This window comes from Bombus bifarius, unplaced genomic scaffold (assembly GCF_011952205.1).
Source record: "Bombus bifarius isolate JDL3187 unplaced genomic scaffold, Bbif_JDL3187 scf7180000008008, whole genome shotgun sequence".
NCBI lineage: Eukaryota > Metazoa > Arthropoda > Insecta > Hymenoptera > Apidae > Bombus > Bombus bifarius.
Window position 1 is genome coordinate 6,879,031 of NW_022884386.1, and position 14,837 is coordinate 6,893,867.

General features: G+C 40.3%; 1 protein-coding gene and 1 long non-coding RNA gene across 10 annotated transcripts in view; one reads left to right on the forward strand and one right to left on the reverse strand.

Annotated features, from left to right (window-relative positions):
• The window catches only part of LOC117206484 (CREB-regulated transcription coactivator 1), a 64,597-nt gene that overhangs the window by 24,601 nt on the left and 25,159 nt on the right, over nucleotides 1–14,837 (forward strand). The window lies entirely within an intron of this gene.
• Nucleotides 867–14,219, reverse strand: LOC117206491. 2 transcript variants are annotated; one of them, XR_004487406.1, is made up of 3 exons: nucleotides 14,132–14,219; nucleotides 12,710–14,058; nucleotides 867–1,154 (listed from the first exon to the last, which is right to left on the reverse strand). It is a non-coding gene; the product is annotated as an uncharacterized LOC117206491 (long non-coding RNA). The 2 variants fall into 2 exon arrangements; XR_004487405.1 differs by lacking the exon at nucleotides 867–1,154 and adding an exon at nucleotides 11,281–12,634.

The window sequence follows — 14,837 nt, forward strand, 5'->3', positions numbered from 1 at the left end:
AGATCTTCTTAAGCAAATGCTAGTAAGCGTTGTAAAGTGAAAAATTGCACACGATAGCACAAACATTACTTATACACGGCGTAGGTGGAAGTATCGATCGTTTGTAGCTTCGGATGGAATTTCGTGGAAGTTCGTAAACGTTGTTTCTTCGGTTCTGTTTCAGTAAATGGCTGCCGTTTGGAAAATTAAAGTTTGTTAAATAAATTTTAAGCGAAAAATTCCACGACAATCTGAAAATCGGTTATATACGACGTAGGTGGAAGTATCGATCGGTTCTAGCCTCGAGTGGAAATTCGTGGAAATTCCTACGCTTCGTTTTTTCGGATCTCGTTCAGTAAATGACTCTAGTTCAGGAAATTAAAGTTTGTTAAACAAATTTTAAATGAAAAAGTACGCGATAGCTTGAAAATTGGTTATATACCGCGTAGAAATGGATGTATCGATCGGTTTTAGCTTCGAATACAAATTTCGTGGAAATCCGTGCACATTGTTTCTTCGAATATCGTTCGGTAAATGGCTGCCGTTTAGGAAATTAGAGTTTTTTTTCAATAAATGTTAACAGAGGAATTATTATATACGACGCAGATGAAAGCATCGATCGTTTTTAGGGTCGAATGAAAATTCATGGAAGCTTATAGTGTCTTTAACCCTCGGCTAACGCAGGCTAGATCGTTATCATCGGCAATGTCGAATATCTTATTTTCTAACGAGGAATATTCTATTTATGGCTTTATATGTAAATTTTTAAGCGTGATAATTACATTTACTTGTGAAATAAAATCGTTCATACAGTTGTTGAATAATAATACGAAATCTAACAAGCGCCTTTGTATGCATCAAGAACGATCTTCCTCGATTTGTGGGCTAAAAACATACAGTCGACAACAATTTCGATTGATACCCTTTTTATTTATGGTTTTTGCGAACGTTAAGTAACATCCGCGAATAATGGCGAAGGTTGTTTTCCCCCTGGGAAAGTTGTACGCCACTGGCCTGCGCGCAAGTGACTGTAGCTGATCCTATAATTTCTCATTCCACTGCACCGTTGCCGACTCATCGAACGGTCGATGTGCATAAGGGGTCAGAAGAGGATAAAATTACAAAGTGGAAAGTGTCATCGGCGTTCGATCGGCCCCGTTGTCCTTGAATATCATCTGTAAAAGTCGAAGGACACGGGTCTACTGAATATCTAACATCATTAGAATGCCTTTAAACGCGGTCGTCTTCTTTTCAAAACTTTTTAACATTAACCTTACCGGGCCCGGTCAAATGACCGGTCTCGAAATTTAATTTAAGATTGTCTAACTTTATGTAGATTCTTCTATTAATAAAAATTGAGAAATCGATCGATCAGATAATATAAGAATTTACGTAAAGTTAGACGAACGAAAGAAATAACAATGAACGTACAATGATAATTATATTTTGAAACTGGTTGTTTAACGAGGCATGGTAAGATTAGCGTTAAACCACCGACTCGATCAGTCGAGCCGTGTTTACTGCGATATTCAACCCACGTGTTTCGTACCTCTATCTCCGTCACATTTAATCGCATCGTTAATTGAATTTTATTTCGATTAAATAACTCTGAAAACTGCAAATTTCAGTCTTTACGAACAACGACTAATATCACGATAATTTCTTTCCATCTCGGTAAATTATTTAGAAAAATCTCTTCAAATTCTTTGCGCGATGCGTTACTTTAACATTTCTAATTCTGGCGATTGTTCGTAACAAAGTTTAAAATTTTAAAATTGACTTTCGAAATAAGAGGAGGTTTGTCGGTTCACGATTCGTCGCCAATTCTGCTTCAACCTTTTCTCTCGCAATTCGTTACGGTCTTAAAGAGCGAAGCACATGCCTGTCGACACATGGGCGACCTTTGGAAGCAACTTTTTCTGTGCGGTCATCGAAGACGAACTTACAGATGTTCGTCTGCTGCACGAAATTCGTTACAAAAGACGCGTAGCATAGATAACATCTTGCGTTGCAAAAGCGGCGAGTGTCTGTAACCTTTCGCGTGTCCTTGATTCCGGGATCACGCCGGTGCGGTGGTTCCATGTACCGAAAAACGAACCAAGCACCACCTTGCTCGCTCGTCGGCTCATTCACACGAACGTCGATCGATCGACGCGGATTATGCAATGGAGACAAACACGCCACTATTTTTACGGATCGCGTGCACCGGTGGTTCGCTAACAGGTGTATAATCGAACGAAGGGAATCACGATGTCTGTGGAAGAAAGCAACGCGATCGAACCAGCCTGGTCCTTTCGTTTTCGTACTCTACGAAGAACAACGTTGCTCTGAAATTTCATGGAAAATGGAATTCAGCGCTCGCGTGTGTAGAGATCAAACATTTTTCCAATTAAAAGTAGGAACGTCGAGAATGATAGTGCGCTTCGGGTGAAATTCGACCGGCAATTTGCAAAGAGTGGGAGTTGCTTTGAAAATGAGACAGCGGTAAGATAGAATTTCGCGTTAACCGGAGGAAAGATGGGGAATGAAATACGGTGGAGAGAGCACGGTCAAAATGGATCCTGATTGCGATAGCATACTCGGTGCCGGGTAAATTACGGTTAAATATACGGGCGTCTGGGTGAATTGCGAGCGAAATTTGCGGAGAAGCGGTCTCTTATCAGAATCACGAAGGAAGGAAACAGCTCGTTGAATTAATTCTCGCTTCTCTCTTCACGATTCTACATTATTTCCAAAATATCACGTTCTTTCTTTCGTCAGATATATATCGCGACGCGTCTATTATTCGACGAAATACAATTCGGCCATGTTGCAAAGAAAACAAATTCATGAATAATCGAATCGATGTTTCTGACGAGAGAATCTATTTCGCGTTTTTCCGTGAAAATGAATCACACGCTGGTTTCTCTTTCTTTTTTTTCCTTCGGATTATTCCCAGCGTATGAAACGCAAGAGCGCGCCAGCGACCATTTCATTGAGAACTTTCTCAATGTCAGGTTCGCGACACGAGCCGACGAGACGCATCGACGAATCTGTGTAGGTACGTGTCACGACACGAATCACCTTCAGTTAGCGCCGCTGTCAATTAAGAATGTCTGTTTTCGCAGCGACGCATTCCTCGTGGTAAAAATACATTTACATACTTGTCGTCCGTCTGTCTTCTCTGTTCCTTTTGCTTACTGTATATGTACTTCTTCGAAAATGCCGAGGTTGATGCTATTTTTAGAAGCATCGATACGTTTAAAGGGTATCACAGGTTGCGTTTAACGCGACGCTCGTAATTAAGACGTCGACGAACAGATTCTTAGCGTCGTATCTTTCTTAGTATCCGCAGGGTTGGAAAATAGGAGTATGAAGCAGTTTCCGTATCCAAGTAAAAGTACGATTAACATACGGTGAATTTTTATGGGAAATTTAAATGCGTAAACACGCGTAAAATACACGTAATACGCAAAAATATATGGAACATTCGAATATTCTGTAATAGTATACTCATTTCTCAGCGAACCAGATTATTTTCATAGTATGAAATTGTTGCATTCATACGAAGAATACTATATACGAAGGAGACAAAATTGAACGCATTTCGATTTAATTAATTAGCATGTAAACGGTGTAATAAATAGAATGGTGTGCTAAAATCACGTTATTGTCTCTACGTTACAATCGTTCGGTAATTAAAAAGATCAAAGGATAGAAAGTAGGAAAGCAACGTTTGTGCAATCGACACACGTAACGGCAATTTATGTCTATGTATCTGGACGGGACTCTGTATACGTGTGTACCGTTGCGCAAGTCGACGCGGATAGAATATTTTTCGTTGTTACTCGCCGGAAACACGCTATTCTATCTAACGAGCGACTTTAATTGCCACCACCGATCTTGCTCTTCGCGCGATACAAAAGGGCGGTAGAAGTTTATGTACGCGTTCTTTTCTCAAAACGTGCTTCGATAAAACGAAGAATAGGCTGCTCGGAAGAATCAACCGCCAGGATTTCCGATTCTCAATCAGACGGAAGCGGAATAACCTTTCTTGAATGCAACGGAAGCTCACGCGCGGGGACGCGTGATTGTATTTAAATGGCCACGCGCTAAAAATCGGTGTCGTTCAATGCCACGTGCCGGTAATTCGGATACGTCGTTTCTTCCTTTCTTCTTCTTCTTCTTCCTTCTTCACGATTCAACGGCTTTCGTTCGTACGAAGCTACTGGGCTGGCAACTAAGTGATTGCGGATTTTGTCATTAGATGGTATTGACAAAAGTTGCCAATCCAATAGAACAACATTCGTCTCGTGGAATTTCATAGTTCGTAATACGACGATGCAAGGTTATTTTCGTGCGTCTTTGTTTTGCTTCTTTTGCCCTCTCTTTCGACTGTAATTAATCCATTCATCGTGTTTGAATAAAAAGTGTCGTATATGGATACTTCGGTCGATCTATAGCAACGTTATGTACACGTTGTGCGTAGATATACGAATCGACAAGAGACTAATGCAATAAGTAAAAGTAGTATTTGCCGTGATCGTATAAAATGAGCGAATAATAAAATTTCAATCCACGTATCTAGCAGTAGTTTGAAATATGAATACTGTTTGAATCGATTGTGCAATGTAAGTTTAGAGAAACTTGTCTTATCTGATCTGTATCTTAAATACTACGTATAATGGTTTGAGTATAGATGCTTATCTTACTCAGAATGTTTCCCGATTAAAAATATCGAGGTGGAGTGCGCGGAGATGGAACTGAATGGAATCTTTTATGGTAATTCGTCGACTGACTTTAACTACTTGAAGAAACAGCTAATTTTTATTCAGGAGACTCGATCGTTTGTTTATTAACACACCTCGTTTAATTGTTGCGACTTGACGCTTCTTAGTAAATTATCGTAGATCGAGATGTATTATCGTTTGTCTTGTTATGTTTATCCTCAGTTATATTTAACGACCGCCTCTATCGCCTTCGATTACTCGAACAAGAAACTTTGTAAAGCGATCTTCGAATCCAAGTTCTTCTTTCGAAGGATAACATATCCATAATTCTTCACGCGGTTGTTTTTATGCTGGTGATTCGTGAAAGTTTGAATGCTTATAGAAACCTTTTTGCGTATATCCTACGAGATATCTCGAAATTTCATTCGTAGTGTCATCATATATATAAATTGGCGAAGTTTGGAACAAATTCGAAAATGCACATAGAAGATCGCAAGATATAAGATCATTTAATGTAACTGGGTATACCATACTTGCCAGAAACCACGAAAGTATTTGTAATCAATTATCTATTGTTATTAATTATGATTGTTATCATATTAATAAGCCTGGATAATTCAACAGTTCCGTCTTTGTCATTTATTACATGTTTCAGCTGTTCACGATGTATACTACCTTTTTTTTTTACTGAATATTTGTTCGCAGTTTCGCAGAAACTATCTCGTGCTTTCCGTATATTCGTCTTGAAATCGATTTCAAGTTTTATCAATACGGCCGTGACAGTTGTATATCGTTATGCAAATGAAATTTCAAAATGTTGTATATAAAAAATATCTTTCTATGCCAAGTGTTACGGTAAATGATATTTCCGATTTTTACGTTCGGAAATGTAGTTGTACATTTGGCGTTGATTTTCCTCGAGATCGGCACACGAAGATATCAGAGCAAAGTCCACTTAAAAGTGTGCCGTAAAATGCAAAACGAGGAATAGCGTAGCGCGATCGTATCGCGTTCGAACGGCTCTGATCGAGAGAATTTCCGGAATGAAGACGATAAAAAGGGTTCGATCGGGCAAACTAACAGAACACCGAGGAATATTTTCACGTTCGTATCGCTGTAACCACGGAGGATGCGTCGAGTCTTGAAATACGCGCGCGCGTGTGCCGCGCACGCATCGACGAGAGGCGTGTGGTAAAAAAGGCGCCAGCGAGGTTATTCTTGCATCGTCACTGATACATTTTGCATATTATCGTATGCAAATAGCGTTGTATAGCGATCCGACGAGCGAGATTGCCGCGGATGGAAACCTCTTAAAACCTGTATCGAATGAACACGCGTGAGCACACTGAAAATAATTTTCGGCCCAAGTATTCCCAGCTTTACACCGATCATACCGTGGAATTACGTCAGCCATATTCCGTATCGGCCGACGTGGAAATTCGTCGGTTCGGTATGCAAATGCAAAGCGAGAAAGCCACGAAATTAAACGCCTCCTACTTACTGCCTACTAGTCCTCCGATACAGTTCTAAACGATCTTTGCCTCTTTCTTGTCCTTTTTGTATTTAATGACCAACTATCGCCATGTACACGCAAACTCGTGAAAGCATTCGAACGCTTGACGACACGTTTTACGAATATATCGTGCGTGTTGTAGGAAATATTTTAAAATTTACGATACTCGACCGTGTTCGCAACGTTTGAAACAAACGCGAAGATATATACCGATAGAAGCTACGAGATAATTAAGCCAAATATATATTAGGTTGTTCGAAAAGTGTTTTTCTCTTACAGACACGTCTTTCACAACGACTCATCTTTATACAAACATGAAACCTAATCTGTCGAACGTTGTGATCTTTATTTTGATAGAACAAAATGGATCATACGTAATTCGATAAAATAATATAAAACGGAAAATGTTGTACCTCCGCTATTTCCTTATAAAACGAAAGAAACTTTCCGGACGACCTAATACTTAGCAGAAGTCGTAAGAATATTGAAACAGTTAATCATCGGTTAGAAATAGCGACGAACAAAATATTAAGCGAATGTTTGGAATTCCCTTTCGTGGCTGCCATGTTAGAAACAGAAGCCGATGGGGTCACGGCAAAGCTGACCCTTAATGGATTAATATTAATCATCGAATTACTGAGAATTCTAGATAACTCAGAACGATAAAAACATGTTCAAACAACGTTATGTACAGGATTCTCGTATTCGCCGTATCCCTTGATAGTTTACTTCGCAATCTTGTTTGTGGCTGTACATAGTCCACGGTGTAACGTAATAGAAGCACAAGCTCGCATGGTCGTGGTTCATGCGTACACAAAACGGCTTGTCTCCCTTTTCCTAATTGAAACCTAAATACACTGCCATGTCATCGATAATTAAGTTACGTCAACCGTTACAGTGAAATTTGCGTGTTCACCAGGAACAGGCTGTTTGCCACCCTACCATCGAACGCATGAAATTCGATTAAGAATAATACTTCTACTTTAGCATGTTCTCTCTGATATAGAGGAATATCTATTCTCGAACACCTCTATTCCGAATCGTGCAAAACACGATTATTCACAGACTGGTATTTTGCCACCAATAAACAATTTCTCTCGCGATCGAGTATTCGAACACGATCTCTCCATAATTTTCTAGTAGGCATTTGCATAAGATGCCTCGGTACGGTCGGATAATCTGCAAGAAGGTGAACAAATAGATAAACTATGTAATACAATTTTTTATACGACACGTCGTTGTCGATAACACTGGAAAACAAATCGTCGTATCGTTTTGTTTGAAAGTTTAAAGCTTCGTTTACTACTTACGTGTACGTACAGCGAACTTATCGTGCAGCTGATTATCGACCCTCAAAATATAAAAAATTATACAGAATTAAAATTTTTCAAGATATTGATAAGAAATACGTGATGCTCGCTGCATCGCACAGCCGTTATATATTTCCCAATGTGATCATCGTTCGAAACTGGACTATAACTGCGGCAGGTAATTCAGTGACCTCTTTCACTTACGTCGGAAGACAGCTCTTTCAGTAGCGTCGATGACTTTAGGGAAACAGGTGGCGATGCTATTTATTAGCGCGATACACGCAACGACTAGAATCCGTTGCGTTGCGCGTAACATCGGAAGGTTCGTTCCCGAGTCGGGACACGACCGTTTCACCAGCAAAATCATCCGTGTAACATTTCTCTCGCGTTGTAACTATCTCGCGGCCGTATATTATTCCGTTGGACGTTGTCCAATCGTTGCCGCTAAACAATTTACGGATTATCGCGGCGGCACGCGATCATAGCTCGCGTGAGTTCTCTCGAGTCCAGTCTAGACGTCTAGAAACTGCGATTTGCCAAACGAACGAAACGAAAGGCGATAATGAAGCAGGCGTGCGCGTACGCGACTGTGTCGTACGCGAGGTGTCGTCCGTGAACCGGACCGTGGGAGAACTGTTCCTTGTTTACGGCATAATTCAACAGATATTAGGTAACAGCCGTGTGAACTACGACAGAGCAACACATGGCGCGCAGGGACGGCCGACGAATTTCTTCGCGCCCTCTCCTCAACAGGAAATCGTATGAGACGCGTGGCAGCCGCGCCAACTCGGGAAACATTGCTCTCCACTCTCCACCCGACGAATTACGGGTCAGTTTGTTCCTCTTCGTAGCCGTGCAACCGATGAAATTGTTATTTTTAGCGTGTGCGCCCCGTTATTCTCTCTCTCTCTCTCTCTCTCTCTCTTTCTTTCGTTGGGAACTTCACACTCGGCTCGACGATTATCCTACACCACGATTATTCCGCCTTAAGATCTCTGTTACTATTCCACGAAGTAATTATGCCTCGACAAGCGTGAATCGTGAAATTGCGCCGAACTATTATATTATCGTTCGTAGATCGTTCGTTGGGAACGAATTGAAAAGACTGTTGCAATAAGGAGCTTCACTCGATAATAATTCGAGTAGATCAATTCATAGTCGATTAGAATGAAATTAGATTTTAAAGCTGTCATTGAGTGATATTCGGGGTGGTAAATTGTTGCACTTTTGAGTACGAGATCTGTGTCTTTCTGTTGCTTGCGGTAAATGCGATTTTAAATGCGAGTGTCACAGGCGATGGTTCGTGGCAAGCAATGTTTCAATATTTTTGATATTGTGCCTGATATTATGGCGAGAAATAGGAGATGCGATTCATCGTGTTCTTTTCATGTAATCTTCATTCGAATCCTGCGGAAGTCGCGCGCTGATCGATTCCATAAATTAATACACGTGGAAGAACTACGATTGCAAATGTTATTCGTTTCGATTCGCTTTTTCAATTTACGATCATTAACGAAAACTCCTTGTGACAGATAAATTAGATTTCGATTCTGTGACGTTGAATCTGATAACTTCGCGAAAAGTGAAGCTGATTCGAGGATTCGCGAGAGGTTCGATTATAAACCGAGCGAAGAGAACGATACGCGTGATTCGTGAAAGTAGTCGAAAATTTCTATAAATACAAAACGTTATCGGATAAACACCATGAGACGTTTTGAAATTTCATTAGCATTCATTGCAGCTACCTCTTCGTTACCGCAAATCCTTCGATCGCTGTAATCGAAGCGGTGAACGCATGATCGAATCAATTTTTCTCAACGAAACGTACAACCTGGCAAAGTAAAACGAATTACCTTGATTCTGCCGTATCGATGAACAGCACCTGGTAGAAAACGAACTTTAGACCGGATTTCGCCGATTCCCGAGCTCCCCTAACAACCAGAGAATCGTTGCTAATTGTGACGATCGAATGAGTCGACCTAACCCGCGGTTCATACCAGTTCATACTGGTTGACAGCTTATTAATTTCGCTTCGTCTTCGCGGTGGACTGCTAACTCGATTCTTTCATTAAGATCTCTGACTGCAGAAGTACGACGAGCGCGCGCTCGAAAATCGCTGCATTCGTTTCGCGTTTCACGCACAACGTTGCGTTCGATTTAACGTGCTTCTTGTAGCTCGATGGTCTTGCGTGATTCTAGAAAAATCGTGTATTACACATGGTGATTCACGTACAGCGGCCGGCACGATTATTTCTAGAATTTGAGATCACGTAGAAAGAATGCACGGACGAAAAAACTGCTCAAAGTGGGAGGGAGGAGTCCTGTATCGTTTCGCAGATCTGTATCGTAAGAAGTAATCGTTGGCAGGTGTTTTTAATGCAAGTTCAACGACTCGCGTCGCGATAACGTCGGCGAACCTAAATACGCGATAGATATTTCACTTGTAAATTTGTGACAGCGATGTCGTTTCATACAATAGATAAAAGCCGCAGGGGAACAACGCGAGTCATATTTTTCGTATTTTACAGGCAAACGATATTGAATTAAATTTCATACATTGTCGGTTGATTCTCTGTTACTAAAGCTAGTCTTTTATTTTATTTTTATTTTATTTTAAAGGCAATAATATGCCTTTCCACCTGCTCTCACAACCTAAAAAATATCGATTGCCTTAATATTACAATTTTGAAAGATGCTAAAATATCGGATATATCAAAGCATTCTGTTACATCGTTTGTACGTTCTATGCAATTTCCGCAACTATATGTTCGGAGCCCACGCGTTCTCTCCAATTGCAGCTATTTTATATTAAAATATTTCACTTCGGTCATAGATCGGCATTAACATACAAAGATCAACGGAAGATATATACTTATCATATCTTTCCTGCGAGTTTTAATGGCGATGAAAAGCTTATACAAGGCGGGAAATAATAGTGTATTATCTGACGAGGAAAGTTTAAAATTTAGTGGAGCGAAGCACTCGGTGAAAACATGACTAGTGACGAAATCCGATCAAACTGTTTTTCCCTTCGATCGCGGTTAATCGACGCCAGCAGACTTTTCGGCACGCGAACACGGCTGCGGTGTTGATCAAATTCGTCCACCGAATCGTAATTCGGCCGGTAATATAAATACACACGGACAGAGGAGGAGCGTAGGTCGGTGTTGGTTGGATGAATGAGCTCTCGCGGGCGTACCTGTTTCGAGCACGTGTCGTCGCAGACAGAGAATCGGTGCCTGTCCTGTCGTTGTGTTTACAGCGTGGCCTGTGAACAGTGCGCGGTGCCGCGGGGGAAAACACTCGAAGCGGCCCGTACACGCTACACACCGTATGTACTCTGTACCGACTAAAAATATATCGTTATGCCATACAATTCTTGCGACGCTAAAATTGGAAAGCCACAGCGCGTCCGATCGGCCAGCGAGCTGGACAAGTTGAATCTCTAAACAGCGTTTTTCGGACTCCATTAATCACAATTTTACGCCTATATGCGGCCAGAGAAATACAACAGGACCATCTGTTACTTATTATACGGATATACAGAGGCTCGCGAGAATATTCGAACAATTGTAGAAATCTTGTAAGAATACGCATATTAGGTATGTACGTTATACGAAACATTTTAAAATTTCATTGGCACCGTTATTATTGGAACTCGACTATCATGAATTTCGTATTATCGTATCGTAAGTTCAACTCTCGTGTGCTAACATGTTTTGTTATGCTGATCTTATAGCTATAGAGGAAGAAGTTTTCCTTATCCCAGAGAATACGCTTTATTCTTCTTTCAGAGGGAAAAATATGAATCGTATTTTAATATAATTTCTATACTCGTTACACCTATAGCATTATTTATTGCGTTATTTTAATACATTTACACATTGTACAAAATAACTTACTTCATTTTTCTTTCACACATTATGTATTTCACTACTCGTTCCTTAACGAATTCACAAACATTTCACTCTCATTGATGTGTTGCAAATGGTATTACACGATGCTAGTAGCCAATTTTTACTCGCGTTATATAAGTATCATTGCACGAGGTCCTATCGTCACCGTTTCGTTTCGTTTCTTAGTTTTCTGTTTCTGCGTTCCCCGGTCTTTTCTCTTCGCGAGCGACTAGCCTAAAACCTGCGAAACGAAACAAAACGAAACGGGACGTGCGTGTATATCATTTACTAATAGGTTTTTTCGCCTTTGCCGTTCGAAGAATGCGGTTTCCCTTGAACCTTGCACCGTGATAGCCACGCTCGTCCGCTCGTGTACTGGCTAACGTGTTATAATTAATAATTTGCCTCGAACGTTACGGTTATTTATAACAACACGTAGACCGACAACAAGCACGATCGTTCATGCTTGTTCACGATTGTTTTCCTCGATATGCAGCGTTTTTATTAATTAAGGATTTGCCAAGAGACAACCTCGTTCTACGTTCTCGTATTACGGCGACCGCGTGTCGTTTACGTTCGCGCATACACGCGACATACGCCGGCCGATGACTCGCGGTTATTCGTTCTTACATTGTTCTAAATAACGATGTCGAGTTTCTTGAATACCTGCCGAATTTCATCTAGATTCTAAATTAACGTTAGGTGAATCCGCCTGCCATCAGGCCAATGTTAAGAGCGCAGCTTTCGCGCGATCTGCGAATGAAACGGCCAACACAAAGCTATTAGAAGCGACGTTCGCGGCAATTCCTCGTACACGTTCACGGTCGCTTCGTTTTTATCTTGCTGTGCACTATAAACTTCCTCTCCGTTGTTCCGTCTCGCTCTTTCCCCCTCTGCCTTCGTACACTATGGCTCATAAGTATCCGACACTTTGGTCCGTAGTAACAGTACATAAATTTTATCGAGCAGTTAACGAGGAAATAATCGATAGAAACAATACCGTACTTATTACGTTTCCTACGGAGTCACTTGGTCTATACGCTGACTACCAAAGATATTTCCACACCATTGTATTTCTTATGACGTTTATATAGTATTTAATTAAGCGCAAGTGTATTATCAAGCTTCGTATATCATTTGACAGTATTTTCGACGTGATAAAACGACGCTTCTTTGAAAAATAAGAGTATGCGCTTGCCAATACACACATGGCCACTTAGCTATTAACTAGAAAGAATGTTGTAAAAATTAATAATCGATTCGATAGCAATAATATTATTAGAACTATTATCAGATACTTACATATGCATATTATTATATCTTGTAGAAACGTGCAAGTATCCGGATACTTTGAAGCGGTAGTGTACATCGCCTCGTTCCGTTCACTGCTCGACGAAGACGCCTTGACATCGACGACACGTGATGTTACTCTGGTCCGTTCTCGAGCGAAATATCGAAGGATACTTTAATTATAGTACCGTCATCGATTGTCCCGCCTACCGTCCCGCTTCATATTTCAAATGTACATATGCACCGATCTCCTCTCTCCCTTCACCATTCTGGAAGACCGAAAATTAACACTGGCTGTTTACACGGATCTCACGTCCACGCCGGATCATCGAATACGCTCAAGCATTATCCAATACACACCGCGATGATAATGAGAACGACCATTACCGCGAGCGTCGCATTAATTGCGATTACGCGACTCGCGTTGATGCGAACCAGCGCGAAATCCTTTTCTGCCTTACGCAAGCCACCCGTCTGTTGTCGCAGGTAACTCGGACTTCCGATGGAACCAGTCTCGTATAGTATGCAGGAATTTCGACACCAGTTTTTCATATACGCGCAATGTCCCGAACGTAACAGCCATATTTTGTCAGTATATTTTATGGGTATATAATATATTTTATAGATGTTTTGATACTACGCGAAAGATTTGCATCTTTAAATCTTCCATAAATGCATAAATATTCGCGATCTAATAATAAAAATTTGTCAACGCGTTCTATAAGATATTCGATCGATTTGTTGTCACTACGTATATTCTGCTTTGCTGCTTTGACTCTCGAATATTTAAATAAATTCATAAACATTGGCAACCTGATTATGTCTTTTTATGGTAATAAGAAGAATTTAGTGGCAAACTTTAAGCTTCTAAAGCTTTAAACACTCACTGTATCGTATATAATCGTTTCGTACGAGTTGTATCGCAGATTTCTACGATGGTTTCGTCGTAGTCTGTTTTAAAAAGCGCAGACTTTTAGAATTTCTATTAGCACGGAAACGCGAGCTCGTTTATTAATGTTGTTATCAAAGGGTCGATATTCTTGTACTTTGAATCTTTAATTTGCTTCCAAGAAGTTGTGGATATAAGATCTGATTTCTCGAGGATGGAAAAGCTCATATTTTCCAAAGGGAAACTTATCTCCATGGATTTATCTTTGGAGGAACTGACACGGATTCTCGTTCTGGCGTGTCCTGATCGAACGCCTGCGTTAAGTCTCTTTATATCGCATTGGTCCTCTCATAAAACGGATGAAACGTTTCACAGGCTGAGTTTCATAGGACGAGAAAATTCCGACCAACTCGAAAAAGAACGAAGGTAGAAGAAAATTACTTTCCTCGGAGCTAGTTCGTTTTCATCGTACCTGCAGGCAGAATATGTTTCTGTAGAAAGTTTTTAAAGGAAGCTACAGCTGGGAAGAATAGTAATTTGTTTACATTTCATTTGCTCCATGTACGTAATGCATTCGTCTTCTGCAAAATAGTGATTCTATGAATATGTACTATGCACATTTTTTCTTTTTTTCTTTTTCTTCCTTTTTTTTTCTTTTTTCGAGCAATAGAAATTTATGCAGATTTGTAAAATAGAATTTAAACGAAGATTTGCTTTGCTTATTAAATATTACTTTAGTTTGAATATTTTACACATGTTTGTATAATATGTGTAGCCTGCGTATCCTCGAACCTTTAAATTTTCCATAAATACATAAACATCGGCGCTCTAGTAACGTATACGATACGATTTGTTTCAAGTTCGTAGTAATTTATGTTACGTTAGTCAACAGAGCGAACTTCAACTGGTGATATGCAGATCGAACGTCCATATTTGGAATGCAATTAGCGTGGACTTAAAGGAAAGGCAAAGTTTTAAGCACTTAAATAGTAAATAACGATGAGATAAAGCAAAATTTCGGAGGAATGACACTATCATCTATGCCCGAGGATAGGACCAAATGTTTGGAATGCAATTAGCAATGCGCCGAAGTTGAACGTCCAAGTGTTTAGAATTTAGAGGTTTAGTTAAGGTCGATAAGATAGGGCAACGTTCAGGAAGAATGACGCTGTCATTTATACGTGAGAACGATCGATCGATGTATGTGTGTAAGAATGACAGAACATCTCTACATCACAATGGACATTTATT